The sequence below is a fragment of the Podarcis liolepis genome, assembly GCF_965112155.1.
Source record: "Podarcis liolepis genome assembly, chromosome: 4".
Taxonomy (NCBI): domain Eukaryota; kingdom Metazoa; phylum Chordata; class Lepidosauria; order Squamata; family Lacertidae; genus Podarcis; species Podarcis liolepis.
In genome coordinates, this window is record NC_139558.1 from 39,929,865 (window position 1) to 39,957,714 (window position 27,850).

The 27,850-nt window shown below is 40.7% G+C and overlaps 1 protein-coding gene across 3 annotated transcripts in view; it reads left to right on the forward strand.

The window, feature by feature from the left end:
* Window positions 1-27,850, forward strand: part of FRMPD4 (FERM and PDZ domain containing 4) — a 212,113-nt gene that overhangs the window by 57,729 nt on the left and 126,534 nt on the right. Inside the window, exon 1 of one of the 3 annotated variants that reach the window (XM_083501790.1) lies at window positions 21,435-21,650. The exons of the other annotated variants lie outside the window; for them this stretch is intronic. The gene's annotated coding sequence lies outside the window, so the exon portion shown is untranslated. Of the gene's footprint in view, window positions 1-21,434; window positions 21,651-27,850 lie in introns of those variants that run through there. 3 annotated transcript variants of the gene reach the window in all.

The window sequence follows — 27,850 nt, forward strand, 5'->3', positions numbered from 1 at the left end:
TCCCCTACCACTGGTCCCGTTAGCTAGGGATGATGGGAGTTGTAGTCCCAAAACATCTGGAGGACTGAATTTGCCTATGCCTACCCTACCCTAACATTGACATCATGGAGCATTTCTATTGTCGCTGCCAAAATGATGAGCTGTATAGATATTGATGTTCCTCAAGAAGTTGGTTTTAAAGTTTGAAATATATTTTTAAGCACTCCCGGCAGTGTGCATACAGATGCACAGCCTGTTCTGATATACTTAAAGCAGCAGAAATCTGTCTCCCCCATTCCGGGAGTAAACAACAGTCTGAGCTTGTGGCAGTAATGCAGAAATACACACACACAAACCACATATCATTTAACACTTGTGTCATGGTTGACACTACTGTGTGCAATATATCCAGTCTCTGGAGGAAACAGCTGTCATTTTGAGTACAGTAAGAACAGTGTTCCCAAGACATGTGCGTGACAGCAAAGAGCAAAATACTTGACCTGTGACACAACTACTAGCATCACCACTGATGCTTCAGATAGGAATATATTCAGAGTTATAGCAATGAGAATCAGTGTCAGAGCTTCAACAACATATACATCGCATCACTCTCTAAACAATATGCATGGCTTTTACAAGAGCTAGTTACATGCCCAACCTGATATGTAAAAATGGTACTTGCTCCAAAATATTTGATTTTTTTAAACAAACAACAACAACAACAATTTTAATAAGAGGTTGTCCTGAGCACACCCAGCCCACGGAGAACAAAGGGTAGTAATTTATTTTATTGGGAAAGCACTCAATTACAGCATTTCTCAAGGTGCACAGGATATGCACACCTCTCCTGCTACATAGCTAGCTTCTTGTCCTTAGAGACAGCAGAGGAGGGGATATAGGAGATCCTAATGGCCCAGCTCTCCCAGGGACTATCTCTTTCTCCCTGTGCTGGTCCCGGGGGTTAACCAAGAGGCGAGGTCCAAGTCCAGTCCGTGTTCAATGATGCAATCAGGAGGAAGTCTGTAAAAGTAGAAGCTGGGTGAAGGGCAGGGTACAGACAGGATCTGACAACCAACAATGTTGCTTCCGCAACTTGGGACTGGGGCTGGCTGGCTTTTATCTGCCCCGAGGCATAGGGCGGCCCTGGTCCTCAGGTGACGCGCCTTCTGTCCTGGAGGCAAGCACTCCTCCTGCGGGAACTTAGTTCCCTCCACCTCTCTGCCCTGAGCCTCTGCAGCTCAGGAGAGGCTGGAGGGTTACCAGACCCAGAGGCAACCTCAGCCTCCCCTGACAGGGCAGAGTGGAGCACCTGCAGGCAATGGGTCTTCCATCACCCCCGGAGCCAGAGCAGACTCAGCTGGTGCCTGCACCTGAGGATCCAGCACAGGTGAGGACCCTTCAGGCTCATGCCCCAGCCCTAGCTCAGCTGGTTCTGAAGGCATGGAATCCTGTGCAGGCTGGGATTCCTCAGGTTCAGCCTCCGAGTCGGAATCCCAGGCCATCACACTCCCCTTCAGATACTTCCCGCCACCCCCCCCCCACTTGACAGCCCTGACTCTTCCTCTTCCCTCAGCCCCAAATTCTGGATTGTGCGTGACACATAACCCCACATTGCTGGTCCCTGGCATCAGCTATACCAGGGGTCAGCAAACTTTTTCAGCTGGGGGCCGGTCCACTGTCCCTCAGACCTTGTGGGGGGGCCAGACTATATTTTTTGGGGGGAAATGAACAAATTTCTATGCCCCACAAATATCCCAGAGATGCATTTTAAATAAAAGGGCACATTCTACTCATGTAAAAACATGCTGATTCCCAGACCATCCACAGGCCAGATTTAGAAGGCAATTGGGTTGGGCCGGCCCCCAGGCCTTAGTTTGCCTACCCATGAGTTATACTATAGCTCATGTTTGCTTTTCAATTTCTCTCTGTATAAAATTCTAAGAAACCAAGACCTGGGCTTCCTACTACAGTGGTACCTCGGGTTACAGACTCCGCTAACCCAGAAAGAGTACCTCGGGTTAAGAACTTTGCTTCAGGATGAGAACAGAAATCGTGTGTCGGCAGCGCGGCAACAGCGGGAGACCCCATTAGCTAAAGTGGTGCTTCAGGTTAAGAACAGTTTCAGGTTAAGAATGGACCTCTGGAACGAATTAAGTATGTAACCAGAGGTACCACTGTATTTGCAAAGTAAACTGTGAGTCATCCTTAAAAAAAACACAATATAGTTATTATGATTGACAGTTTTCATGGAACAAATTATCTTCAAAGTATCTCATTAAAAAGGAGAATCTCTTTTATATATGAGAGGATGACAGTTTTCCATTGCATGACATACCCAACAAAACACTATTTAAGTAAGTTGGCTATTAAAACTAATACCTTACAATAAATGTTGTGTCTCATATAATGGGATATAGCAATTTCTTATTTTTATTAGGGGAAAAAACATTTCAGAGGCTTTATTCAATCCACATGCAAAGGAGTCTGGACTGTTTTACCAAAAATATGGACAGGAGCATATCTTTTAAAGAAGAATCTTCTATAAACATGCTCATCGCAGTCCAGAGATTTGCTGCAGGTGTGGGTGCTCAGATGTAAGTGCTCCCTGGATTCCTCAAATCATGTACTTTTGAGAGAGAAGATTCATGTAAGCATTTGTTTTGGATCAGCAGATCTCCTCAACTCATGAAACAATGGCAAGTACCTATACAGTCAGTAAATTATAGTAATGTGGAGGTACATCAAAAGTATCAAAGGTTTGAATTGTTTGAAGAATGAATATTTTCCAAGGAAGGAAACATGCAAGGAAACATCAACTTATGTGATGCAATCACTTTTGACATGTATAATAATAATAATAATAATAATAATAATAATATGAATAACAGAGGCCTTAGGCAGCATTTGTATGTAGGCAGTATAAAGAAAAGGTAGGCTGTGGAAATAGAGATGTAGTAGCGGAGAACACAGGAAAGTAGGCTAATATGTCCAGTGGTGCATGCTGAAACTAGAACTACTTTCTGCTTTACTGGAGCATAGTGCTCCATTTGTTGATAAAGCACTCTAATGGAGCACAAAATCTATGCAGTGCATAATTTGGGCTAAATGATTTTGTTACGTAGCCCATAATAATGGAGCTATGATGACCTTCCATCGGAGAGCTCCTTCCAGCAATGTTTGAATAATTTCTTTCATTTATTTCTTTATTTTTGTTCTAGTATGTTTTAACATCCCCTCACTGGAGCCACCCACATGTGTGTGTGTTTGTGCAGTCCTCCCTTTCATAAAAAAATAATAATACAGTGGTGCCTCGGGTTACATACGCTTCAGGTCACAGACTCCGCTAACACAGAAATAGTACCTCGGGTTAAGAACTTTGCTTCAGGATGAGAACAGAAAACGTGCTCCGGCGGCGCGGCGGCAGCAGGAGGCCCCATTAGCTAAAGTGATGCTTCAGGTTAAGAACAGTTTCAGGTTAAGAACAGACCTCCAGAACGAATTAAGTACTTAACCCGAGGTACCACTGTAATGAAAAGATAGCATCCTCTTTATACACACCACCACCGCCCACTCTTGGTAAGCATGTTTCTAAGCATAGAGGAATTCCTTTAGGCCACTGACATAAATGCATAATAGTGAGAATCATCAGATGTTTCCTACTGGAACATGTTGCTGAAATGCTTTTTAAAATAATCATCCAAAGAGAAAAGCTGCCACTAGAGAAATGACTGTGAAAAGTTGCTTGGTACCGATTATTATTATTTATTAAATTTGTGTACCGCCCTTCATCCAAAGATCCCAGGGTCGTTCATGACATAAAAATACAAAATGAAAATAAGAATTGCAGAGTTTGTTCTGCTTTTCTGCTTGAACTGAATGACTCCGCAGAAAACTTCAGGGTGCTTTTCTGCATGCGACTCTCCTTTTTTTAAAAAAAAGAAAAAGAGAGAGATAGAGAGAGAACTGAAGTCTAATATCACTAATACCAAGAGCATTGCTTACAAAAAAGCACAGAAACACTTCCATGGATTTTTTTAAAATTATTTTTATTAATATTTTTTTGTTTGTTTACGAAAGTACGTGCATTGTCTCTTTTCTCAGGTTGTAAAGTATTTTCCATATATCAGTTACATATGTGAGACAGTAGGTGTTGTATACAGAACAAGGTTGGGGAAGGAGAAAAGAGTTTTGTTTGCGTATGGTCACTTACCGTAGGAGAGAATGAGAAATTACATGGTCCCATCTTGACTCCAGTATAATGTGTGGAGAGGGAACATTTGCAGATGAGCTGCAAAATTATTCCCCCGTTTCTTGAAGAGGAAACAGTACACAAACTGTGGACATGTATTTTTATATATGATTTGCATATGATTTCCAAAAATCATATAACATATTATTCTTATCTTATACAAAGTTTTTGGACTTCCATCAACTACATCTGAAGATTTTTCAATCCATATCACTTAGTCTGCATTTCATTATTTCATTATTGCTTTATAGTCCTTCACTAATAATTCTATTCGCAAATTTTCTCTGCAATATTTCGCATAGTCCTCCTTACAAAACTTCTTGTAATCCTACTAGTGTAATCTGTTGATTACAATTGCTTTTCAAATAGTTCACATATTTACTCCAGTCCTCTAAGAATCTCTGATCCCACAGGTTTCGAATCCTTTCTGTCAGCTTGTCCAATTCTGCGTAGTTCACTAATTTCATCTGCCATTCTTCTTTCGTACTGTGGACACGTGTTTTAAACTCACACCTTATTGCTGGTCAGAAAGACTTGTACGTTCTATCAACAGGTAAGCAGGGAGTACTTAGATAAGGTTCCTCTTCCTAATTTCAGGTGCTTCTCCATCCTCCCACTGCAGACCCTTACAACAAAGCACACATAGTTCAGGTGATTGTGCACCCCCCACTGAAAAAATGCTATGGAGAGGATTTGAGGGGCTGCAGCAGTGGAGAAGGGAGGCGAGGAAGAGAGATCTGTTGTGCAAGTTGACTTCTGGTGTGAATTTGAATATAACCCGTGGGTTAAACAACAGAGCCTAGGACTTGCTGATCAGAAGGTCGGTGGTTTGAATCCCTGCGACGGGGTGAGCTCCCATTGCTCGGTCCCTGCTCCTGCCAACCTAGCAGTTCGAAAGCACACCAGAGCAAGTAGATAAATAGGTACCGCTCCAGCTGGAAGGTAAACGGCGTTTCCGTGCACTGCTCTGGTTCGCCAGAAGCGGCTTAGTCATGCTGGCCACATGACCCGGAAGTTGTACGCCGGCTCCCTCGGCCAATAAAGCGAGATGAGCGCTGCAACCCCAGAGTCGGCCACGACTGGACCTAATGGTCAGAGGTCCCTTTACCTTTACCTTTATTGTTTGCACAGAATGACTAATCTATATCACCTCTTCCCTTTTTGGTGTCCCTGGGGAGTATTTTGTCTTCTGAAGAACTGATTGCTCATTGGAATGGTGATGAGAAATATGAACTGTGTTCCAAGTTTCCCTGGTTTTCCTTGGATTACTGGAAAACCTCGGCCTTTTCCCAGTCAACGCCTGGGTTTCTGCATCTCAGGCACTGGAATTTTTCTAATTGCCCAAACATTTTGCTCTTTTTTCCTGCTCTCTGAGTGCCCTGCACCTGCACTCATTACAGGGGGAAATGAGCTCCTGTCAGTTAAATATAGAACAAGCTATTTTAAATGCAGCCAGTCTTCACTGGTGTTGCTTGAACCTAGGAAGTGCTCCTGATTCCAGGAAAACAAGTGGTACCAGCCAACTGAGCTGTAGGGGTTGGTTTAGTGATAAGTAAGGAACTACAACTGAATTGGATATTTAGGGTGTGTTCACATACAAGCCGAATCCTGCTAGTCTTGTTGACAAATGTTCTTGCTGATGGAATCAATCAGTATGTCAAAACTTTTCATGTTGTGTCTAAGAACACCTAGTTCTTCTGATTTAATCCTAAGAACACTTATTTGCAAACACTGAAATCAATCGGACTTTCCAACGGAGCATGTTGACAAATGCGGTATTGATCTTAAAAAAATAAAAATGGAACACAGTGCCTGCTGAAGTTAGACAGGCTTTAGCACTGTACACATTTCACCAGATGCCGAAAACATTTTGTAAAATTAATCCAAGTTTTCACTGAAGGATGAATTTATTATTTATTTGAGAACTGTTGAACTGAGAACTGTTGAACTGTACTATTTTTGTAACTTGTTTTGCTTTTTACTATTCTATGCCACCCTGGTATTTTAGAATGTTAAGCAGTTTATAAATATTCCAAATAAAAGAAATATTTAAAATATAATTTAAAAAGCAAATTAAGCACTGTTCTACCCTCTAGTCATACTTCCTAGTGTACATCCTACATCGGTAGGTTTCATGCTTCCAAGGAATCTCCACACTTCTTTTTCTTCTTTGGCAATCACTCATAGCCAAGTAAGATTGTCTTCCATAGACACGGTTATAACAATGAGTCCATAAGTGACTGTGGAGGCCAGTTCTGGACCACACGTCCTTTCACATTGGGGACGTTGGTTCCCAGGTGGGAGTTGATCACGATGTGGATTTGCCAAGCGTGCCTTCTTCTTAGCACATTTCTCCCTTGCGTCCTGAGTTTGAGTGTCTTAAAGTCCATGACACCTTTGGTAAAGGCTGTTCTCCAACATCCTCCAAGGAACCACTGTGTATTGCATAGGATTTTTAGTAATACTGCAAGGCACCGACTTTGTTCAAACAGAGGCCTAACTAGGCTGATTTGGCCTAAGCATTACAAAGGAAACATCTGTGGCAGGGTATCTGTGTCTCAGCTTACAAGTTACAGCAGATTTTGCAAAGGCTGGGCTTTAACCTGGGTTGCTTGAAAAACCAGTCTACATTCAGGATATTATTTAAATATTGCAATTTGTGGATTTGGCTATAGCAAAAACCAGAAACCAGCAATGGCAGAGGCCTAGGGCCATGGCCTGTTCCTCCCACTGAAGGTAGGAGGCTACCGTAGTTTCTCTCTCCTGCTTAACCTATAATATATGCACTGTCAAAATGTTTAGTGCAGGGGGCCAGGATAAAATGTGAAAAATAGTTAATACCATAGAGATGTGATATAGGATAGTCACATGTCCTACTTTATGGAGACCACCGGTCTACTTAAAGGAGTCACCTCTTGGAAGCCCAGTCCAAGTCTGGTTTAAAGATAAAGAACCATAAGAAAGTGGAGCAGAGGCCTGGATATTGCCCATTAGCAATAAGCACATGGAAAGCAGACCGAGCAGGCACAGATGTCACCTAGTCACAGTTGTCCCTACTATGATAGTATGCAAAAAGATTTTTCCCTTTATTTCCCCCCCAAAAAAACTAGGTGTGCCCTATGGAACGGTGTGTCCCATGGGACGAAAAATACGGTATTTAAAAGTTAGGTACTTTCTGGAACAGGAAACATGGTGATTCTTGTACTTGTTTCTCCCTTATAATGCCTTTATTATTTGAACTGACCCTCCCTTAATACTCAGCAGAAGAAATAATCAAAGTTACAAAAAAAAAAAAAATCTGTGCCTCCATCTCCCTTCTTAAAGAGCACTGATATTACCCCAAAACAACTGTGGAAAGCTATATTCTTTATTCTAAATCACGCTGTGCTGAATGTCTAAAAACGAAATTTCAATAAGAACTATTGGGAAGTTGGGTTAGTCTATCACAGTGGCACAAGACCAGACCCCGGGCGATTGGGAAACAAGGGGCAGATTTAAGTAATGACTCCGACTAATGGAAATATGTGCAAGGACTTCCACTAGTACAGCAGAGATTCCCCCCTTGCCCATCATTTAACTCCATATCCCTCCAACTGGCTCGGGGCAAGGGCTAGGAGAATGCCCAAAACACTGCACAGGGAGACAAGGGATTGTTCTGTTTGGCAAGCTGAAGTAATTGTACTGATGAAGCAATGGCCGTGGCACTCAGTTGAATTCCTCCCATGGAGACCCTCTATATGCTGCTAAATCAGGAAATCTCTGCTGTTTTCAAAGCTCTGCCCTACACAGTTGGCTCACCAAGTTGGCTCACCAAAGCTAGTTGTGTTCCACACAAATTTCTACAAGAGCTGCAGCAATCATTTGCTGTGTCATAGACATAGGGAAACAATTTTTCAGCCACTTTAGAATTAAAGTTGACTGCTAAGTACCAAGAAGAACAATGAGAAAACTTATGGGCAATTTTTTGAAGAATATACAATATTCTTCTAATTGTTTTTTTGCTTAAGAATTTATAAAGCTCCTACACGCGATGCCTCAATGTGTTGGAGTCATGAATCTTGATGCAATTTCCTGCTGAATCTATTTAAAGGATGTATATTTCTGAGGTTGTCAAATAAATCAAATATTGTGACACTTATAAATCACTCCTAGGAAGTGTGGATACCAAAAATACCTAATCTGAATTCCCAGCTAATTAATTTCCTATATGCATTTGAGAACACAAAAGAGAAAATTAGCTTGATTTGATTTGCACCAGTAATAGGCATAAAGTTGCTTCAACAAGTTTCTACTGAAGGCCTAATGCGAAGAGAATTGTTAATCAAGGGTGCCATCTCTTATCAAGTGGAAAGTTGGTAAAGTATAGCTATCCTAAGTCTTTCTGCACGTGATACAATGCTGCATTGCACATCAACTGACAAATTATATTCTGTGATCCAAACCAAGAAGGTCACAGACTTCATCATGCAGAAGATCTACAGCAGAATGTTGTTGTTTAAGTGCTTCTTTGGTTCAAATCAGCCACATCATTTCCTTAGTCTACTCGTCACCTTATTAATAGCAAATTTAATGTCTACTTAGACTGTAATGGAAAGGAAATTACAGCGAAGGTTTACTTATCAGCTAGTGATGTAGGCTACTATATACAGTAGCTGATGCCCATTGACTCATTAGCCTTGCATTTTGTTTATTCACGAGCAATAGACAAATGTGTTTGCTTGACTTATGACTCTCCATGAGCTTGGGGTAAGTGACATTTCCACGTCACCCCATACGCTGCTCTGTGACGTATAAATACATGCAAATTTTCGTTGCTCAGATTGATAAATATTTTATATTTGCCGTGAGACACTTGAAAGCTTAACTTGATTGCTATGTTGGATAAATATGATATGATTTAGAACACTTCACAAGACTTCTAGTCACTTAGGTGAAAACATTTCTTATAGCTGGGTAAAATATATGATGACAAGCCTGTATAATAGAGGCGTAATATATTTATAAGCCCTTGGAAACCCCTGGTAACATTTTTCAATGTTTAAGTGATTTATTAGTAAATAAAATTAATGGGTAGGCAATTATTTTCCTTTTACATGTTTTGTTTGCCGAAGGCGTTTGGCTAACATATTGGTTCAGCCTGTTTTGTGGTAGGGACTTCACTCAGTTGTAAAACATAACTTCATGTCTGTCAATCAGACGCATTTGCCTTTTATTTTACAGCTGCTTTGGGTTCATGCCCCTGATTCTTCCATGTTAAGTGATGAATGTGATTTTGTTAAGAACAGAGTAATTGGAAATAGGTGACCTGCACAATCCAGGGGTTAAATCATGCGGGGAACTTCCCAAGGGTAGAGCAGGCTCCCTGCTTCAGACCTTCACCCCAACTGGTCCTCACACACTTATTTACACACAAGTAAAGAGAGCATGTGGACAGGGATATAGTGGAAGTTGATTTGTGGTCATAAAATCATAGAACTGTAGAGTTGGAAGGGATCCCAGGGATCATCTAGTCCAGCTCCTTGCAACGCAGGAATCATAACTAGATCATACCTGACAAATGGCCATCCAACCTCTGCTTAAAAACCTCCAAGCAAGGAGAGCCCATCGCCACTCATGGGAATCTGTTCCACTGTCGAACAGCTCTTAATGTCAGAAAGTTACTCCTGATGTTTAGTCGGAATCTCCTTTCTTGCAACTTGAATCTGGAGTTGGAGAAAACAAGCTTGTGTCATCCCTTTAGATATATTCTTTTTCTTGAATTTTTTGCAAATGGGTTTGTTATCATTTCTAAGAGAGTTTTGTTATGGATCAAAAATGGGATGGTGTCTGGTAATATGTGTTGCACTGGTTAATCAAAATTGTAATTTTATCCAGATCTTCTCCATTACATTGTATATCATACTAATGACATAATGGTGTGTCCGCCCGCCCCCCATACCCTTATCCTCTCTCTGGGAATAATGATTCAATACAGTTACTTGCAGTCTATGTCTCTTGCTCTGATGAATAAAGTTTGCAATCATTTATTTGCCATTAGCCCTTTAGATATTTGAAAATGGTTATCATATCTCCTCTCAGTCTCCTCTTCACCAGACTAAACAAACTCAATTCCCTCAATCTTTCCCCACAAGCTTTGGTTTTCAGACCCTTGATCATCTTGGTCACCCTCCTCTGAACACGTCCCAACTTGTCAATATCCTTCTTAAACTGTGGTGCCCAGAACTAGACACAGTACTTCAGGTGTGGTCTCACCAAGGCAGACTAGACTCTATTACTTCCCTAAATCAGGACACTACTTCTGTTGATGCAGCCTAGAATAGCATTAGCTTTTTTGCTGCTGCATCACACTGTAGACTCATGTTAAGCTTGTGGTCTAAGACCCCCTAGATCCTTTTCACAAGCCATGTGTCCCCCATCTTACATTGGTGCAGAGATTTATCTTCCTACTTAAGTATAGAACGTTACATTTGTCTCTACTGAAATTCATTTTGTTGGTTTTTGGCAGAGTTCTCCAATCTGCTAAGGTCATCTTGAATCCCAAGTCTGTTTTCAGTAGCATTGGACACCCCTCCCAGCTTGGTGTCGTCTGCAAATTTGATGATCATCCGCTCAATACTTTCATGGTGCTGAGTTCCACAGTAGTGTGCAACCTCTCAAGGGGGTTTTGAGAGATACATGGAGGTGGTGAAGTGTGAAACAAACATTGTATGAGAAAAAAATAAAATGTGGTGCAAGGGGTTAAAATTCCATTATAAGGTTTATTACGAAAACATTCTTATAATAACTATATTGTGGTTCATTTTCATTACTCAGTTAATTTTCATATCTGGGAAAGCTGAACAAATCTTGGCAGCATTTCATGTTTCAGTCCACTTCCTTGCTTGGCTCCTAGGCAGCCATTTTATTTGCCAAGTTGCAACTTCCTTCCTTGGCTCAGTTAGAAGAAAGCCCTGAGGGAAGAAATCATGTTACGTTCTCCTTCTTCATGATGCAGTGTAGCCGATACATCCTCAATGCCTGCTTGGGCTGCTTTTTAACCTGCTACCAAATGACCAAGCAGGGCCTCGTTTAGACTAAAATGACTTGTATTATTCATTGTACAAGGTACAACTTCAGAAAATGAGGAAGTACATGAATATTTATGGTATGTTAAAATAAAAGCCTATTGTGCTGCAGTAAAAAGAAGCAGCTTGACTGGCTATTATCAAGTTGAAGTAAATGGATTGCAGTATATACGTACAGTGGTACCTCGGTTTACGAACATAATCTGTTCTGGAAGTCAGTTATTAAACCAAAGTTGTGCTTAAACCGAGGTTCACTTTCCCTAATGAGGCCTCCCGCCGCCAGTGCCCTTTCACCATTTGGATTCCGTTCTTAAACTGAGGTAAAGTTCTCAAACCAAGACACTATTTCCAGTTTTGTGGAGTTTGTAAACCAAATCGATCTTAAACCAGACTGTTCTTAAACTGAGGTTTATATAGGAAAGGGTCGTGACCTTATGGTCTTTCAAGGCTATTCAGTCAAAAGTAATTTTGTTTTGATGTTCAGCATTATAGAGTTACAGAGATCTCTAATATATTAATTGCACTTGTTTTCAGACATCTAAGTGTTAAATCAACGTATTGTTTTCTTTTGGATCTCTCCCCCCCCCCCACTGTTATTGCAGCAGTGTGTCAACAACTTGCATTTAAGGTTAATGCTGTCATAGCACCTTCTTGTATAGGCACGTACAATTGGCCGTTTGTGAACCCAACTTAAACTTGGTACTGGCCAATAAAACAGCTCAAAGAGTAAGCTCTCGGTCAGCATGCGTATGTGATAAGCCCTAGGGTGTCAAATCTGTGGTGATGGTTGCACTTACAGAGCATGGGCGTTAAATGCTTGGGCTCTGGGAATGATTGGCTGCTAGCGGAACATGAGTGGTAGATGGAATAACTCCATACTCAGATTAGTGTTTTTGGGGCAGGACGGCACACTGTTAAGAAAACGAGACTGCCCCCCACCCCATTCCCAAATAGTAGGTGTGTTTCTAGTTCAGTGCATCCTATGTCCTCATGTCTCTGTGAAGCCCATTTCCTTCTATCTAAAATGACAGCCAAGGGTTCTGGGCAGGGAAACACGTGATAGCAATGGTGCGTACTAGTAAAGATGGGGTAAGAGGAAGGTGAATATTGACATGGGACTATTATTTTTGGTGGCTGTCCTGTGTACAAGAATAAGGAACCAAATGGCAGAATAATCTGTGCTCTTCATATAAATGCATAGAGCAGCCAAGTAGATTATTACAATCGCCTTTTCCCTCATAGTTCTGCACTACCCACCTCTATCTCACACACATGTCCTTGAAGAGGCATCTTTTCCCTTCTATATACCATACCCTCCAGGCAAGTGTGCAAACATCTTTGATAAACATTGGATCGTCTGCAGACTACAAAAAAGGGAACTGATGTCTGATAAATTATAGCTTGTGCTAAATCTATCACTGTAGCCAAAATCTGACAGCATTTCCCCAATAGTTTCTGTTATAGGACTATAAGACTTTTTGGGCCAAACCACATAACATCTGACAGACAATCAACTTACAGATTGCCTGGTGATCAAGAGTAGGTATCTTATATCAAGTGAAGAGTATAGAAAGTCATTGTACTTGAAAGATTTCAGGATTGAACTGTGTTGGAATGTGAACTGTACCTAGTTCAGAAATATAAGCCCCAAAACTCTCAAATTTTTTGTCTAGCTTGTTATGGGATTCACTGTCACTTGCCAACCAGCACCCCTTCTGAAAACACACATCTGTGTGAAGTTGTGGGCAGTGGGATGGGCAGAGATAACTCACTGAAGTCTTTTAGGCTTGGATACTCACCAGTGTGGTCAAGGGAATCATTTATTGCTAGGGTGCACTGGGACAAAGTGTGAAACTCCTGGCTTATTGTATGCTAAACCTTGACTAGTATTCTGTGCAGGCAGAGATTGAAACCTCTCTTTTCTAAAGTTAAATAGAAATGGGTATGCTATTCCTATAATTGCCCCTGCCTACGCATATGCACTTTGAAAGTAACTTTGCAATATCATGAAAGAGCTTTTATTTATGCAACACTTAAATATGGAAGAAACACAACATGTGCATAAAAGAAGTTGAAAACTGAGCCATCTGTTGTGAGCAGATGTAAGGTTTTGTGTTAAAAAATATTAATCTGCCAGTGCTTTCTTTTTTTTATTGTGAAGCAAACAAGAAAGATCACCTGGAATGTCACGGTTAATAGTTTTCAAATAACATCTGATAATGTCTGTGGTGCATTTGTTTGTGTGGCAAACCTCTGTCCTGCAGAGAGTTGAGACCTACTTATATGGTTAAAAAAAAAAGGCCACAGTGATTACGCTCTAAGCAATAATCATTGATTGGATGGATGGATACTGGCCTCACGACTTTTTCCATGATGTTGAAATGTGCTTACTCAAAGGCATGGTAACAAATGGACATTGATTATTTTTTAAAGTTAATTATACTTTTAAAATGTCTGTAAGAATTTAAATACAGTGGTACCTCAGGTTACATACGCTTCAGGTTACAGACTCCGTTAACCCAGAAATAGTACCTCGGGTTAAGAACTTTGCTTCAGGATGAGAACAGAAATTGTGCTCTGGCGGTGCGGCAGCAACAGGAGACCCCCTTAGCTAAAGTGGTGCTTCAGGTTAAGAACAGTTTCAGGTTAAGAATGGACCTCCGGAACGAATTAAGTACTTAACCCGAGATACCACTGTAGATAATAGCAAAAGGTGGGGAGGTAAATATTAGCATTGTGCCATTCCAGCTTTTTGGCAGAGAGTGGGAGAGGACATAATTGTTAAGGGTTAATTGCCAAGTCATTTTAGGAAATAAAGTATATTCATTTGAGGAATGTGCAAGTAGATTGAGTGATGGGAACATCATATCAGATATCAAATCCAATGGAGCTGTGCAATAAGGAATAGCAATTGGCTTGTTGGCTTATTACAGAGGCAATGTCCTTGCTGTGATCCAGAACTTAAAGAAAGGTCCTAGTCAATCAAATTATGACTTAGACTTTTCCAAACATGCTTCTGTGAATATACCTCTGTGTTCTGGACAAAGACTGCTTCAGATATTTGATTCATAAGAAAGATGTTCTAGAACTGGCCAATTTAAATTTGAGCCTCATTGATCTTAATAGGGTAATAGAGTAGGGTAAAGTGATCTTATCTGAAGGACTTGGAAAAATGTATTAGCAGGCAGGTTGGCTTTCTGCTTACTAAGTATTTTTGACCTAGCTGTTGCATTTTCCCCCAGTTGCCTAAGACTGGAGTAAAAACATTTGAATTCCGGAGAAAAAAGGCATGCGATTTTTTTGCCCTTGTTGAAGCATGGACTTTCAACACGCAAGCTAATGCAAACCATGGTGCCATCATATAATGATTCCATATTAGATTTTAAACGATACAACAGCAGCTTTAAAACCGTAGGTTTAAGTCTACATGTTTGGTATTAACAAATGCTGAATTCCATGGTGTGTAATACATTTGCTCCAAGCCAAAGATACTAAAGAACAGAAAATTTTAAAGGAATTTACCTTTTTTGGTATGATAGCTTTTACTGTACTCAGTAAAAAGAAAATGCCTGTTCCCAAACACGAACCATTAGTTCATAGCATTTTAGGCATCTGTTTACTCTTTATTAACTATCAATATGTTTCCAACAGAACTACGCAAATTTATCTTTTTGTATGTATTCACATTGTGTGCTTTGTTTAAGCTTTGAAAAACTAGCAATTTATTGTAGTCTTCTTTTAAAAAAGGAATTGCCTTTCTCATCTAGGAATTTTTTTATTTTAAAATAATTAATTTTGTAACAAAAATAAAACACTTAACCTATACGTAATTTGCTTTTGTAACAAAAATAAAACACTTAACCTATACGTAACATATAGGACTCGGCTATACAGCTGCAAATATGACGTTTCAAGTGTGCTTTAAGTGCAATATACAATGTGACACTAGATGGTGACGGTGAGCCTTATGGTAAATTCAATGTATTTTTAAAAATGCTTTAAAAATGCTTTGTAAATTCCACCATAGTTAAGAGCCTTGGGCAAATTTGTTCCTTTTTTAAAAAAAGCAAACCTATGACTGGAATTTGGCAATAAATAAATAAAACATTTCTGTATTTTTCTATTTCTCAGAAGACTTAATGGAACCAGCAGTTTTATTTTAAGCATTTTCTGTTATGATTAATCCAACTTATGTTGTGTTTGTTCTGTGTTGTAAGTTTGTACCATGATATAAGCATTTGAGAGAAGAAACAGTGTAAGAAGGAGGGGAAGGGAATACTGAAGTACCATAGGAATTGGGTTAGCGATTAGTGAATGGTCTGTTTCAAAGTTAAGATTACTCTCTGCTTTAGAAAACTTTATTTGGGATATAGAGTGTGGCTCAGCTTCTTAGAGAGTGATCTGCATGAGGAAAGATTAAACCTCCCCATAACTATACCAGCACTAAAGAGAAAGGAGGGTGCTGTTGGAAGTTTATACATGGGGCTGAGGCTTTTATCCAGATTGCTGTCTGAAATCACAGAGCAATTAATAGAAGAAGACTAAAAGAGTCACTGGGCTGAGAAGCAGATCACTTTCAATGGACAATTCAGTGAGCTGACAATCATTTCCTCAAGAGCAATCTATCTGCAGAGAGAAGACAACAGGATATCTCAAGGTGACCTGTCTTGCTGCTAAACTATGAAAGATCCAGCTGAAATTCTAACTTTAAGGGCCTGGTTGCAGCCTCAGGCTGGACTGTCAATCAAATTCTAGATTGGCTGACCAACTCTTCAAAGGTTAAGAGCACTCAAGCTTCTGATTTACCACCTGATTTGCTGCAGCTCACTTGCATGAAGCAGAGCATCCTCTGAGACAGCTGGAAGAAAGGAATCACTCTGATTCTTCTGCTGTTATTCTCCTTTTCATCCACAGAGCTAAATGCATGAATATAATTCACACATACTTGGTGTGCAAACAGCACTGCAAATCACACAGTCAGAACAAATCCCTAGAATTTATGTGTGGGGAGGGGACTCTGGCAAGTGAGGAGAAGCCCCTTGCAGTTAAATCCAATCTTTGGGGTCCCTGAGGGTTACATAATGCATACAGATTGGCCCAGGCAACTTGGCTTCTATATTGAGTTTCTCTATACTCTTGGCCAAAGATGAGCATTCATAAAATCTTCCCACCTTGTTCCTGCTTGGCTTGATCCCAAGACCCTCAGTTTTAAGAACCCAAAGCCTGTTAATCTAGAGAGCTTGGTGTACTTTGAACACTTAGGAGTAACTGAAACTATGTTGGAGTAATGCATGGGTCATCTAAATTGATGGAGCTGCCAGAACAGAGCTATTAATGTTAAAAGGAAATTCTTGTGGAAATAGCAGCCGCTTGTAATGGAAGACTTCTATTATCCAAGGAAGAGAATAATCTTCTAATCAGGAAGTAGAAGACTCCATGGTATCCATGGAGTCATAACAATGCAGTTGCCCCAGTCCAGAGGGAACTGAGATGGCACACATTGGGCCATGTTGTCCAAGAATGTCAAAAGGTTCCTGGCCTGGTAAAGTCTCAGCAGCTGTCCCCATGCTGTCATAGCCATCTATACATCAGATATGAAGGGGGACCTGAGGAATGTTACCTGTACTTTTCTTTTGTCAGTAAAGCCTACTTTCAGCACATAACCATTTCTCTCATTTGTGGGCTTAACTGCCAATTGAAAGGGAGGGGGGATGGATAGACCCAGGCCGTTCCTTCCCTCACTGATGAGCTTGTGGGATTGTTGCATAATATTTCAGCAGCACAATGATTTTTTTCTTGCACCAGTCAATTGATTGCCTCAATTTGGAAGATTAGCACAGGGTACACACAGTAGAAGAATTATTTTCCACACTACCCATTAGCAATGTGTCTCATAATTAGCAAAGTCTCTATACTGAAAGGAGCACTACCCTGCTATTCTACGTAGATTGGAGACGGGTCTCAATTTCCACCATGTTTGCTGTGGGAATTATGTGGATTAGAGTTACCTAAGCAATATAAATATTTATTTATGCGACTACTGCTGCTCGAGTGATTTTTGCCCAAAGATGGAAAGAAGAAAATGTTGACCAAAGAAGAATGGCAACAGAAGCTATTAGAATACTCAGAAATGGCGAAATTTCCTGGAAGAATAAGAAACCAAGACAATAAACTTTTTAATATAGAATGGAAACCTTTTATTGAATATTTACAAAATTATTGTAAACAAATTAAGTCTTTAGCAGGATTAAAGTAAAAATGTGCAGTAACAGAAAACATATATTGATTGGGGGGGGGGAATAAATAGGGTTAACTTGGAAATGCAGTAAAAAAGTAGTATAAATATAAGAAACCGTAGAAAGGGGAGGAGGAGAGTCAAAATATGATGTGTGGAATAATTTAAATCTATGTTTTGTATTTGTTGTAAAATGAAAAGTATAAATATAAATATATATATTTTAATGTTTGTTGTGGGGTTGCAGCATTTTAGCTGCAGATCTGTATTTAAGTTCTTCCTTTGCTTGATATCTAACTCAATACAGATTTCAATACGTTGGTTGGTAAGTCTTTTAAAGTCCCTTTTCTTGCTTTACACCATGCCCAAGGTAATGAACGATGGCAGTGGGCAGGCTTTTATAAACTTGGACCTCCTCTGTCAGTTCTAGGCCATTGGAGGGAAGCAGTGGTATGAGAGCAACAGTATAAAGTAGATGCACACAACCCTCCCCACATCCAGCTTCATACAGAATTCACATCCCTAATAATGGGAAGGCAACCTGGAAAGGATAAAATGATCTTAAAAGGAAAAGGAAAGGCATAGTGTACAAATTAAATGAAGACTGTGAAGAATTTGGAATATGTTCTATGGTATATGCTGTTACTGGAAACTTTAACTTGCATTTTAGAGGCATGTTGAATGTAGCATGGTTTATGGGAAAGTTTGTATAAGAACTCTAAAGAACTGTGCATATTATTATTAGTATTATTATTTTGTAGAAATAAAACAACTTTAATACAGGCTCCTTTTCTCTTTAATAACTACTTATATTGTACAGTCATTGATGTTCACCCTTGGACAATAGTTACTGTTTTATGATATCTGGTCCTGTAAATAATATCAAAGAAAAGGACTGAGGCTTGGAAAGGAGTAGAAGATATGATCAGAGTATGCTGATCAAGAATTAAGTTTGCCATCTGATAACTTGCTTTTTGGGCATTAAAGCACATGGAACTTGTTCAGGCTTGTTTCTTACTAGACATGGATACAAATTCATTCAGTTTTCAAAACTGCTATGCTTTACATTTATGGCCAGGTCCCAGAATCATTTTCAAAAAGAAAATAAGAATGGCAGGTGGCAAAAAAAGCTGATAATATTATATTTGGGTCAATTTGTTCAGGTGGATTAAGATCCTGTGCCACAATTAAATTTCATGAAAATGACTTATTTTTCTAAGATGCCCACATATCCAGTTTAAACTGTACAGTGGTACCTAAGGTTAAGTACTTAATTCGTTCCGGAGGTCCGTTCTTAACCTGAAACTGTTCTTAACCTGAAGCACCACTTTAGTTAATGGGGCCTCCTGCTGCCACCGCACCGCCAGAGCCCGATTTCTGTTCTTATCCTGAAGCAAAGTTCTTAACCTGAAGCACTATTTCTGGATTAGCGGCGTGTGTAACCTGAAGCGTATGTAACCCGAGGTACCACTGTAGTCTAAATATTGCTATAAACCAGCCATCTCCAAGTTGGACTCTCCAGATGTTTTGGATCTGAAATCCCATTAACCCCATGGTGGTTGGGGCTGATTATTATTATCCGTGGTGGTGTTTATTAATTGCCTTCCACATATATCCCAAGCCAGTGTACCAAATACGATTAAAAACAGCATATAAAATAATTTGATTATGAATTTACAAACAAAACAAAGTGTAGACCCATGGCAGAGAAATAGTGATTCAACAGTGAATAGCTTATTGGAACAAAAATGTCTCCAGTTGTTTCCTGTCATATCTTGACAGGAATGCTGATAGAATCATAGAATTGTAGAGTTGGAAGGAACCACGAGAGTCATCACCCTGCAATGTGAGACTCTTTTGCCTAATGTAGGGCTCAGCCCCACGACCCTGAGATTAATGTACCAACAATCCAAAACAGCTTGAGGGCACCATATTAAGGAAGGCTGCTATAAGGATAGATTGTAGTGCTACAGTCCACTTTCTTGCAATAAAAAATAGGCTTTCTCTTTCACTATAGTGGCAGGTGGATGGAATGATAGTGAAGTCTTCCTCTGAAACTTACCTTCAACACTTTGCCTGAAATCTCTCCCCTAACCAGAGTCAAAATCACATGAGTATATGGAACTTCCAAAGGTCAACATGTTTCCATATTTTTTATAGTGCCTGGGCCTGTTCCATATGTGCAGTATAATCTTTTCCTTCAGAGGAAGCAGTTTAGAAAACCTGAAGTCAGATAATAAAAGAAGAAAAAATTATGTGCTTCAAATGTCAGGCACTGTGCTGTGATTGTGCTAAAAAGGAATAAATGTTGCCTGCAGGCTTCTGGTCGATGAAAATAAGGGAGTTATCCTCAAGGTGTCCCTACAACTTGTGGAATTAGTCACCATTATATGCTGCTGCTAAATAAGGGTCTAGTACCAGACACTCTAAAGGCAGCAATAAATGGTCTCGGTCAACAGGTTTTCCATTATAGTGGAAGTGGGTATGAATAAATATTTCTTCAGGTAGAAAATACTGTGATTATGAAATGCTTCTAAGCAACAGTGGCGTAGCGTGGGGGGTGCAGGGGGGGCCGGCCGCACCGGGCGCAACATCTGGGGGTTAGGGTTAGGGGGCGCAAATCCACGGGTTAGGGGGCGCAAATTACTTGCCTTGCCCCGGGTGCTGACAACCCACGCTACGCCACTGCTAAGCAATCACCCTAACCTACATTTTCCACTTCTCCAACGGGGGCTGGGAAAGTCCTCTGCAGTTCTCAATGTTCTCTGCAATGATAGATTTTAGCAGCAATTAGATCTTCAGCACATTTCATCTTCTTACACATGCATAGTAAATGCCACCAGAATGGCACATCACAGGCGACCTTCCCAAATAGCTCCTCATAATTTTGCTAATTCTGTATACCCCACCCATCTGGATGGATTGCCCCAGCCACTCTGGGTGGCTTCCAACACATATAAAAACATAATACAGTGGTACCTCGGGTTAAGTACTTAATTCGTTCCGGAGGTCCGTACTTAACCTGAAACGGTTCTTAACCTGAAGCACCACTTTACCTAATGGGGCCTCCTGCTGCCACCGCGCCGCCAGAGCAGAATTTCTGTTCTCATCCTGAAGCAAAGTTCTTAACCTGAAGCATTATTTCTGGGTTAGCGGAGTCTGTAACCTGAAGCGTATGTAACCTGAAGCGTATGTAACCTGAGGTACCACTGTATTACTAAAGCCGGTGGCACTTTACTTGTTTTTGCCTGAGATTATCCAGGGGTTTTTTCCCACATTCTTGTGTTCAGCTCTAACATATATACACACAGTTCATATTACAATGGGTGATAACCAGCTAAGTCATACTCAGAGTAGACCCATTGAAATCAATGAGCTCCAGAGACGTAATGTTGATTTCAATGGGTCTGCTCTGAGCATGACTAAAGTTGCCCGGTACCCTTCATAATTTACAGGATATTTCAGTGCCCTAAAAACATGCAGCAATGCGTGTGTGTTTATGCACATTTCTTGTGAATTTTATTGCACTGCCTTTTGAAGATAGGTCACATTCACACCATACATTTAAAGCACATGGCTTCCCCAAAAGTATCCTGGAAAATATGGTTTGTTAAGGGTGCTGGGAATGGTAGTTGCTTGGTGTTTGCGGAGGGCATAGTTAACGTATCTGAAAGTGACATTTTCCTGCATCTGCAATGAATGGCCAGGGAAGATAGAGACTACTTGCCAGGGTACCATAGTATGTGCTAGTGAAGTGAAAAGAGAGCCTTGTAATGAAATCTCATTGAAGATGCAGAGAGTATGTTTCAGCATTAGGCATTCTCCTCATGTTTCACATAAATGCATCCTGGCCTCATGAGAGGATGAGCAGTGCATTTGCACTGGCTCATTCAAATTGAATGTTGGAAGGAGAAGCATCTTGAGCAAACAGGGAACAGTCTGTCTGCTTGTCTGTCTATTTATTTATTTATCTACCTGCTTATTGGGAACGGGGAGGAAAGGTTAAAGCTGTCAGCTACTTACCCTACTCTTTTACTGGATGTTTATTTGCTGGTCTTTTTGCACGCTGAAGACATTCTTCAAAGAATCGTTTGGCAAGATTACAGATTTCTGCATAGCCCAGGTCTGGACGAAATTTAACCAATAACTGCTTTACAAAGTTGCATTCGTCACAACGTCACCTGTTGTAGCATTCTATGGAATGGATAGTGTTGTGTCAGGGGCCACAAAGGATTCAAATGTCTTTCCAGGTTTTCCTTCTTCATTTTGCTTCTTAAAATTGTAACAGCACTGCAGAGCTCTCATTCATTTTTTCCTCTCTCTTTCTCTCCTCCCTCCCTCATTCTTTCTCTCACCCCCCCTCCTGTACCTCTCTATTTTAGTGCTGAAACGAAATGAGACTGTAAATGAGAATGTTTGATATGACTATCCCAAAGCAATATTTTTTGTGAGCAAAAGTATACCTTAGAGACATGCTTTTTGGTTATTGGGCGTCCATAGTCATGGAAGCTTAATATACAGAGAAGCAATCCTAGACTTGATCGTTTCTTCAGTATTGCACTGAATTCTTCATTTAAGTGGAATCAGATGTTTGTTTGCAATGGGGTATGGGTATCATCTTGCTTCTTTACTTGATATTTTAGAAACAGTATTAATTTGGCACAGCAAATGAATGAGAGTACTAGATAATAACAAGAATGTTAAGATTAATGTTCTGTGTAACTTCCAGGCACATGCATGTTTCAAACTTATTCGGCTTCAGATTTTGCAGCTATATTGAGAGAAAAGAGAAATTACTCTCTTGGAAGTGATTGCACAATGTCGGTGAAGATTTGCTTCTCATGTGCTTTCCTCCTTGAACATTAGGCAACTTGCATTACTAAAGAGGCCTCAAGTTTCACTGAGCAAAAAAGTATATTCCATAGCACTGCAACACTGTTATTTTATGCAAAGGATGAAAATGATATTTCCAGAGACAGAAATCTGTAGAAAATGTTTGCTGCTAATACTCAGTTTATTATGAATCTGCAGAGTTTGCTGGTGAAAATTTACTTCCTGTAAGGAACAAAAAGTTTCAGATTAAAAATGTATGCACACATGAGTGTATGCACGCACTTGTACACACACTCACACACTGTGTTGCTGAAGAATTTTACTAATGAGTAACATGCCTTGCCATTGGAACCACTTGATTGGTGTGCCTGAAAGAGCAGCTGCAAAACTGTGTAGTAAGCCTCATGTCACTGCTATTTAAGCATATATATTTTCTGGATATGAGTTCAGCCTAGTATAAGTTCAGTTCCTATATCCTCACATTTACTGGCTGGAGTCCTCTTTTAAATATTACAACCTAGTCATAGGCTGCAATTTATTTCATGCACACTGGCAAAGGAGTATCATAAGGGGCTGTTTTCCATTTATTGCATGAAAGTAGATTTAATCCGTGTTTGAGACTGATAATTTAAGAACGCCTGTGGCAGTCCTATACATGAGGACCACAAATTCTAAATAAACAGAACCCGCTTCACTAGTAAATTAATGCCCTGGTGAATTTTTCAGGAGGAGCTATTTTTCTGGATGGCAAATGATTATGTGAACTGTTGTCATATGAAACATTTTTTTAAAGACCTGTGAGACTGTTTTGCTATTTCTGCTGCTTTAGGTTGATGTGAATGTGAGCTGGCTCACATTCCAAGAAGGATCCAATAAGAAAAGAGAGGGAGAAAGTGACAAGTTGTCTGGCAATAAATTAGGGTGAGGGATTGCATTGGTACCTCCATTTGTCAAATGCTCTAGCTTGTGCATTTTATTTTTATCTGGTGCAGTGGAGACTGGCAAAGAGCTCTTTTAAAATTTTATGGTTGTGCATAGAAAAAGGGCAAGAGACAATCCAAATTGTTCCGACCCATTAAAGACTTCTGAGGTAAGGGAATGTTCTTTCTGTGTGCTCTGTGTTCTGTTCTGTGTTAGCAGCAAAGTGATGTGTTGTAAATTTCCAGTTAAACCTTTGCCTCATATTAACAACGAGCTTTCTCAAGTTTCACTTTTTAGCTTTTTTGAATGGAGGTGATCAAGTCAGGGTTATCCTTAAGTCCCATTGATTTCAATGGAAGGGTTTAAGTGCATTCTTGAATTTCTCCCACTGAAACAAATACATTTTAAAAGTGCTTCCATTTGTCTTGGTAATATCCATGTGTTTTAATATTTTTAGTATTTTGTTGGGGGGGGGGAGTGCAGGCATGACTAGCAGTGCTGTTTCGTCTAATGGAGGTGAAAACTTACTTAATGTTTTTGTTTGGGGGTGTGATTTCCTTGTTTACAATGCTATGAAAGTTCCTTATTTCCAGCATCACACTGTCTTATTATTCTTTATATTGAACAGTATGGAAACTGGGAATTGTGATATTTAAAAAGGAAAGTATATTCTCACTGAGAATATGAGTAGAAAATAAATAATATTTTGCTATTAGCAGACATGATAATGGAAACAAGTGGTTACATATCTAGTGGTTCCAAAACCTAAGGCATGCTCTTATATAAATAGCACTCTACCTTTCACATAGTAGGCAGTGTGTATATTCAGCAAGATGTGTCTATTTTGCTTGGGCCTACACCTGGTTTATTAAAATGAATCATTGTATATTTTCAGTGAGTGATCAACACTACACAGGGTAATAAGTATCATATTCTTGGGTAACCTGTGTCCTTTGCAGGGATATGGTTTGGAGAACAGTTTCATCTAGCCACTAGGCACAGTAATTTGTGTAACCTTGGAAACTAGCCACACTGAGGTCCAGCGCCGAGAGCCTTCTGGCAGTTCCCTTGCTGTGAGAAGCAAAGTTACAGGGAACCAGGCAGAGGCCCTTCTTGGTAGTGGCACCTGCTCTGTAGAACGCCCTCTCACCAGATGTCAAACAGAAAAACAACTATCAGACTTTTAGAAGACATCTGAAGGCAGCCCTGTTTAGGGAAGCTTTTAATGTTTGACGGACTATTGTATTTTAATATTTTGTTGGAAGCTGCCCAGATGGACGGTGTATTAATAAATTATTATTATTATTATTATTATTATTATTATTATTATTATTATTATTATTATTATTATTATTATTATTATCCTGGCTGGAAAATGGAGGTGGAAGGATTTGCCCTGTTGCTTGGCTTGCGACACATTGCTATCCCCAGTGTATGCCAGGTGTACAGGGACAGGCTTGTCCCAAAGATCTCATGTCCTAAGGCAAGGCTGGAGATTCTGTGACCCAATTTCAGGCAGCAAATAAAAATGGGGGAGAGGATGGGAATGGCAGAAAGAGGAAGGAAAGGGGTGTCACCAATAAATGGGGTGCCATCATTTTGCTTCCTGTAGATCCTGTATGCTTTGGTTTCCTTGCTTCCTTGAAAGCAAATGAATGTGTCTTCCTTCCCTTTCCCTCATAAAAATATTTTCCCCCGATGGAGATGCCATTGCCAATGGTACGTGCCGCGCTATTAGTGTTGTGTGTGTAAAATCATACACCACAGTCAGAGTTGAACCCTCCTCCTAGGAAATTCTCCTTGGGGGAACCTTATGTCATTAAATCTTAAGGCCTGTGTGTGTGTGTGTGGGTTGGGTGTGTACGTGCACACACACAAACATGCACATTAGAAACAGTGACATCATTGTGGCTTCCCTGCTCTTGCTGCATATTGATGGGTAGAATCCATGCATGATTATGCATGAGGGCCTCATTGGCAATAACGCTATGATTGAATGGTGGCTATGCAATTTTCAAGGATGGTGTGGCAAAGTCTGCAGGTGCAGTGGTACCTCGGGTTACATACGCTTCAGGTTACATAAGCTTCAGGTTACAGACTCCGCTAACCCAGAAATATTACCTCAGGTTAAGAACTTTGCTTCAGGATGAGAACTGAAATCGTGCTCCGGCGGTACGCCGGCAGCAGGAGGCCCCATTAGCTAAAGTGGTGCTTCAGGTTAAGAACAGTTTCAGGTTAAGAACGGACCTCCAGAACGAATTAAGTACTTAACCCGAGGTGCCCCTGTACTGGTTTGTTTGGATTGTTTCTACAGCTGTCATTTCTGTTAGATTTTGTGTAGGATTGTGGCTACGGTACACCAGCTGGACCCCATCTCTGTTTGCCCCACCATTTTCCCCTGGGAAAACCTGGGGTTTACTCTTAAATCGGACCAAACAGCAATCGGGTTATCCACAGACTGCCATATGGTCTAATTTGGCGTTAAAGGATGTATTTTCCAGGGGGAAACTGTGGGGAGAAACACAAAACATCTCAGACCCATGCTTTCTAGGTGCAGAACAAGCAGAAATGTAGACGAGCCCTTTGTGGCTCAGTTGGAACATAGGGGTTGTCCTGTTGGAATTCCAGGTAGCATCTGGTATTCCTTGTTCGTTATGTATAATTGGTGCTATTTTTTTCTAGAAAAATAGGTGCCAGAACTCACCACGAATGCCTCCCTTGTTCTCTTATGATGGCTATGGCGTTCTGGCGATTTCTGGCTGAAAAAAAGCCCTGGGCAGAAGTGAAAACTAGTGTAATATTTTATGCATAAGAAGGAAAGTGGTGCAATTCCAATATCTGCCATGTGCCATTTCCAGGATTTAAGTTCAGACAGTCTCCATGTTAAATTAGGAAGAAGACAGTGACGATTTGGGAGAGCAAAGCTACATAACAACAGTACAACTGGTAGGGAAAATCTGTTCATCTCTAATACATAGAAATATTGTATTATACCTATAAAATCCCATTTTTATGAATCGCAGCATGATAAAGTAATAGAAAGAACAAGGGCAAACTAACTCAGCAAAATGTTTCATGCCAGGGTCAGGATCATAAATTTGACACAATACAAGAAGCAGCAACCCTCAGTTGCTTCAGACATTTTGTACAGACGTATCTTTTTGCCAGGGCCGTAAGACCAGCCCCTGTTTTTATCTGTATGAGTTCCCTGAATCCCTGCTCTGTTTTATATGCTTTTAAAAACTGGTTTTATGTTCTTGTTGTTTTAGTGAGATTGTTTACTGTTTTTATGTTGTAAAAGGTAAAGTTAAAGGGACCCCTGACCATTAGGTCCAGTTGTGGCCGACTCTGGGCTCTCGCTTTATTGGCCGAGGGAGCCAGCGTACAGCCTCTGGGTCATGTGGCCAGCATGACTAAGCCACTTCTGGCGAACCAGAGCAGCACATGGAAACGGCATTTACCTTCCCGCCGGAGCGGTACCTATTTATCTACTTGCACTTTGATGTGCTTTCGAACTGCTAGGTTGGCAGGAGCAGGGACCGAGCAACGGGAGCTCACCCCGACGCAGGGATTCGAACCGCCGACCTTCTGATCAGCAAGTCCTTGGCTCTGTGGTTTAACCCACAGCGCCACCCGTGTGTTGTACACACTGCTTAAAGATTTTCAGAATATTAAGTGGTTTGTTGGCATCCATCTGTCTCAAGAGACAGTGGAGTGCGCCTCCAGGGGTGAAGTTAAACCACTGGAGAATCACAGCACCTGCTGTGGCTGCAGAGAAAGCTAATTTGTAACTGCTCCACCCTGAGTTGTTTTTGCTGCATTAGCAGCACCAAAGTGACCTCTCTGGGATGCAAGCCTGGGCAGTGCATATGGAGATCCTGGGCTTCCCAGACAAGACGACCCCACTCTCAGCCTCACTGTTGTGGTCCAAAGGGATGCAGAGCAATATGTTTGGCACCTGCTTGGCTGCAGGACTTGCCAGAAGGGGGCGAACAAGGTCCCATCCAACCGTCTTAGAGAGGGTTTACTCCTTAGCGTTTTCTTTGAAGTCCCACGTTGGGCAAAAGACTCCTGTATTGCAGGGGGTTGGACTCGATGATCCTTGTGGTCCCTTCCATTCTAGGATTCTAGGAGCTGGACTGCTTCACATTTATTTGAAACTGGTGTCTCTTTGAAGACCCTCCTCCCAAAAAACATAACTGAGGGGAGTTGATGCGGTGGTTGGATACTAATGCAAATAAATGAGGTACAGACCACTTTGTGCATTACTTTCTGTTGGTGCTAATGAAGCAGCCCATAAAGTTATTATTTGCTCTGAGCATCTATGCATGTGGGCTATGAAGGTCTGATATATTATAAAACAACAACAGCTAAAACACAGTCATACCTTGGAATTCGAACAGAATCAGTTCCGGAAGTCCATTCGAAAACCAAAGCGTGGCGTCTGATTGGCTGCAGGTGCTTTCTTGGAAGCCATGGAAGCCCTGTTGGATGTTTGGCTTCCAAAAATAGTTAGCAAAGTGGAACAGTCACTTCCGGGTTTGTGGTGTTCAGGAGCCAAAGCGTTCT